Here is a 4928-nt window from a genome sequence, read left to right as displayed (position 1 = left end):
ATCAGTGGGGGCTGTGTTCCTTCTGGAGGTACTAAAAGAGAATCCATTTTCTTGCCTTTTCCAGCTTCTAGAGGCTACCTGTACTCCTTGGCTCATGGCCACACCCTCCATATTCAAAACCAGCAATGTCAGGCCAAGCCTTCCCATGACGTCATCTCCCTGGTTCCTTCTCCTTCTTCCACTTGAAAGGACCTTTGTGATTATACTGGGCCCACCTAGCATACAGTCTTAATTCCATCTGTAAATTTAATTTAATTTTGCCATGTAACATAATGTATTCACAGATTCTGGGCAAGAGGATGTGGAAATCTTTGAGAGGAGGTTATTATTCTGCCAACCACACTCAGGATATCATGTCTGTTGAGGACTGGGATGGGTTTCCACTCAAAGGAAAAAAAATATCTTTTGATAGGGACACAGCATTGTCTTTTGGGGAGTTCAAAAGTGTATTTATCCTAATGACTGGATGATTAGTAGGGATCTGGCAGTAGAAGTTTGTTCCTGCATGTTTGTTATGACTGTAGTCACCTGTGTCTTGGGCAACACTGCCCAGTTGCCAGCCTTTCTCCTGTTAAATATTGTTCAGCAGAAATTACATCATTCATGCACTGACCAGATCTCAAATGCATGGTGCTGGCTCTTGTGGGGATAAATCAGGAGTAGAATCCAGCACTGATGTGAAAGATAACCAGTGTAAATGAGCACAACATGTAGTTCCAAAATTTTAAATGACCTCAAGCATCTCTATTCATCTACAAACCTACTGATCTGTTATATGAATTGTAGAAGTCACTGAACGTGTTAAATGGAAATACAAAGAGATAATTTCCAGTAAGTCGAGAGTTTATCAGTGCTAATTTCCTCCATGTCGGTCACCTGCCGTGAAGAGACTATGCTGGGGTAGATGAGGAAGTACAATCAACCCTCTGTATCTGTAAATTCTGCATCTACAGATGCAACCAACTGTGGATCAAAAATATCAAAAATAGTAAGAAATAACAATACAACAATGTAAATAAAACAAATAAAAACCAATACAGTATAATAACTATTTACAAAGCATTTTCATTGCATTTGGTTTGATAAGTAATCTAGAGATGACTTAAAGTGTGCAGAAAGATGTGCATAAGTTATATGTAAATATTATGCCATTTTATTATGAGAGACTTGAGCATCCGAAGATTTTTGTATTCGCCGGGGGTGGGGGGGAGGTGGAACCAATCCCCCTTGGAAACCAAGAAATGGCTGTATACTTCATATATAGGTAGGAAGGTGCAGAGATATTAAATGTATATTAAACAGTGGCTCTTTAGATTAAATTAACCTCTAAAATATACATAAAGCAAAGAAGAGATTTTCCAAGACTTAGCTTTCATATTTGTTTTACAGAATATTTTGTGGTTTGTGGTGGATAAGTTGGTACAGAATTGAACCAAGAAGAAACAAATTGTATTCATTTTTTTAGTTTTTTAAAAAAAAATTAGATTTGCGGGATGCAAGTGAGGATTTACTACATAAATAAGTTGCATGCAAGTGGAGTTTGGGCTTCTATCAGACCCTCTCCCCCTGGCAGTGGACCTGGTACCCAGTGTGTTGCCATGTGTCCCCCATACCTCCTCCCTCCCTCCTGTCCCTAACAGTGCCCAGTGTCTACCGATTCCACTCTTGTGGTCATGTGACTAGTGATCAGGCTATGCTTATGAATGAGAACATGTGGTATTCAGTTCTTCACTTCTGTGATAGTTCCTTTTGTATGATCATCTCCAGCTGCATCCATTTGCTGTGAAAACCATGATTTTGTTCTTCTTTATGACTGTGTGCTATTTCATCATGCATACGTACATTTTCTTTATCCAGTCTGCTTTCTATGGGTATCTGAGTTGGTTCTGTGTTTTTCCTATTGTGACGTGTGCAGGTGTCTTTTTGGTAATGCGATTTATGTTCTTGTTACATTCTCAGAAGATGGATTGCTGGATTGTATGGAAGTTCAATTTTTAGTTCCTTGGGAAATTGCCACACTGCTTTTCACAAAGGTTGAACTAGCTTACATTCCCACCAACAATGTGAAGTGTTCCCTTTTCTCCACAGCTGAACCGACATCTGTTGGGTTATTTTTTATTTTTTATAATAGTCATCCTTATCAATGTTAGGTGGTATCTCATTGTAGTTTTGATTTGCATTTCTCTAATGATTAGTGAGGCTGAGCATTTTTCATGTTTGTTGGCTGCTTGCATGTCTTTCTTTAAGTGTCTGTTCATGTCCTTTGCCCCACTTTTTAATGAGGTGTTTTTTTTTTTTCCTTGAATTCTTTTGAGTTCTTTGTAATCCCGGATGTTAGGCCTTTGTCAGATGCATAGCATGGAAATTATTTTTTCCCCCATTCTGTAGGTTGTCTCTTTACTGTCTTAATGATTTCTTTTGCTGTGCAAAAATTTTTCAGTTTGATAAGTTCCCACCTGTCAATCTTAACTTTTGTTGCATTTGCTTTTGAGGACATGGCCGTGAATTTATTGCCTGTGCCAATGACATTGGATGTCCCCTAAATTTTCTTCTAAGATTCTTATAGTTGGAGATTTTACATTTTAATCTTTGATCAATTTTGAGTTAATTTCTGTATATGGTGATAGGTAGGGGTCCAGTTTCATTATTCTGCATGCACTAGCCAGTTTTTCCAGCACCATTTGCTAAATATGGTTTCCTTTCCCCAATGTTTGTTTTTGTCAACTTTGTCAAAGATAAGTTGGTTGAAGATCTGTGGTTTTATTTCCAGATCCTCTGTCCTGTCCATTGGTCTATGTGTCCATTCCCTGTACCAGTACCATGTTGTTTGGTTATTGTAGCCTTGTAATAAAGTTTAAAGTCTGGAAGTGTGATGCCTCCAGCTACGTTACTTTTGTTGAAGATTGATTTAGCTATTCATGTTTTTTTGGCTTCCATATGAATTTCTCTATTGCCTTTTCTAGATCTCTGAAAAATGATGTTGACAATTTAATAAGAATTGCATTGAATCTGTAGATTGCCTTGAGTAGAATAGACATCGTGAAGATACTGATTTTTCCAATTCATGAACATGGGATGTTTTTTCATCTGTTGGAGTCATCCTTGATTTCTTTGAGCAGTATTTTGTAGTTTGCATTGTATTGGTCTTTCACTTCTTTGGTTAGGTGGATGCCAAGGTAATTTTGTGTGTATGACTACTGTGAATAGAATTGCGTTTTTTAATTGGTTCTCAGCCTGTTTGTTGTTGATGTATAGAAATGCAACTGTTTTCCGTGCATTGATTTTTGAATCCTGAGACTTAACCAAAGTTGTTCATCAGTGCAAGGAGGTTTTTGACAGACCCTCTATGGTTTTCTAGATATAGAATCATGTCATCTGCAAAAAGGGATAACTTAACTTCCTCTTTTTCTATTTGGATACCACTGATTTCTTTCACCTACTTGACTGCTCTGGTTAGAACTTCCAGTACTGTGTTGAGTAAGAGGGGTGAGAGTGAGCATCCTTATCTTGTTCCAGTTCTTAGGGGACTACTTCCAATTTCTGCTCATTAAGCATAATGTTGGCTGCAGGTCTGCCATAGATGACTCTTACTGTTTTGAGAAATATTCCTTTGATGCCTAAGTGGTAGAAAGTTTTTATCAAAAAGGGATTCTGAATTTTATTGAATGCTTTTTCTGTCTAATGTGATAATCATGTGGTCTTTGTTTTTACACCTGTTTATGTGATAAATTAGGTTTATAAATTTATGTATGTCGAACCAGTCATGCATTCTGGGAATGAAGCCCACCAGGTCATGATGGTAAATCTTGAAATGTGTTGTTGAATATAATGTACTAGGATCTTGAGATTTTTGCATATATGTTCATCTGGAAAATTGTCCTATAGTTCTCTTTCCTTATTGAGTCTTTGCCATTTTTGAGTATCAGGATGATAATGGTTTCATCAAATGAGATAGGGAGAATCCTTCTTTCCCATTTGTCTGGAATATTTTCAATGGGCTTGGTATCATCTCTTCCTTATATATCTTATAGAATTCAGCTGAGAAACAGGAATTTCTCTATTTCCTCTAGATTTTTCTAGTTTATTTGCATACAGATGTTCATACAAATCTTTGAGAATCTTTTGAATTTCTTCAGGGTCAGTTGTGACATCACCTTTTTCATTTCTAATTTTCCTTCTCTCTCTTTTTTGTTTTTTGGTCAATCTGGCCAGGGGGTCTGTCAATCTTATTTATCCTTTTTGTTTGTTTTGTTTTGTTTTGTTTTTGAGTTGGAGTCTCACTCTGTCACCCAGACTGGAGTGCAGTGGCTGCTCCCGACCGTTGCAGCCTCGACCTGCTGGGCTTCGGCGATCCTTCCACCTCAACCTTCCAAGTAGCTGGAACTACAGGTGCGCATTACCACGCCTGATTAATTTTTCGATTTATTGTAGAGATGAGGTCTCACCAAGTTGCCCAGGTGGGTCTCGAACCCACGACTCAGGCAATCCACTCACCTCAGCCTCCCAAAGCACGAGATGAGCCACCGAGCTTGGCTAATCCTTTCAAAGAACTATCTTTTTGTCTCATTGATCCTTTCTATGATTTATATTTGGATTCTATATCATTGAAAGGTGACTTTATTTTAGTAACTTGAATTTTTCTAAATCTAGGATTGACTTGTTCTTGCCTTTCAAGCTCCCTTAGGTGTAACATTAGGTTGTTCATTTGAGATCCCTCTAATTTCTTGATACATGCATGCAATGCTATAAACTTCTCTCTCAACATCATTTTCATCATATCCCAGAGGTTTTGATACATTGTGTCTTGGTTTTCATTTGTTTGCAGGAATATTTTTATTTCTTCTTGATTTCTGTGTTAATCCAGAAGTCACTCAGAAGCATGCTGTTTAATGTACATATACTTGTGAGTTTTGGGGGATTTCTGTTGG

The sequence above is a fragment of the Carlito syrichta genome, unplaced genomic scaffold (genome assembly GCF_000164805.1).
Source record: "Carlito syrichta isolate Samal-C Ts95f unplaced genomic scaffold, Tarsius_syrichta-2.0.1 Scaffold315395, whole genome shotgun sequence".
Lineage (NCBI taxonomy): Eukaryota > Metazoa > Chordata > Mammalia > Primates > Tarsiidae > Carlito > Carlito syrichta.
The sequence above is the reverse complement of the archived record's forward strand: the minus strand, read 5'-3'. Positions refer to the sequence as shown.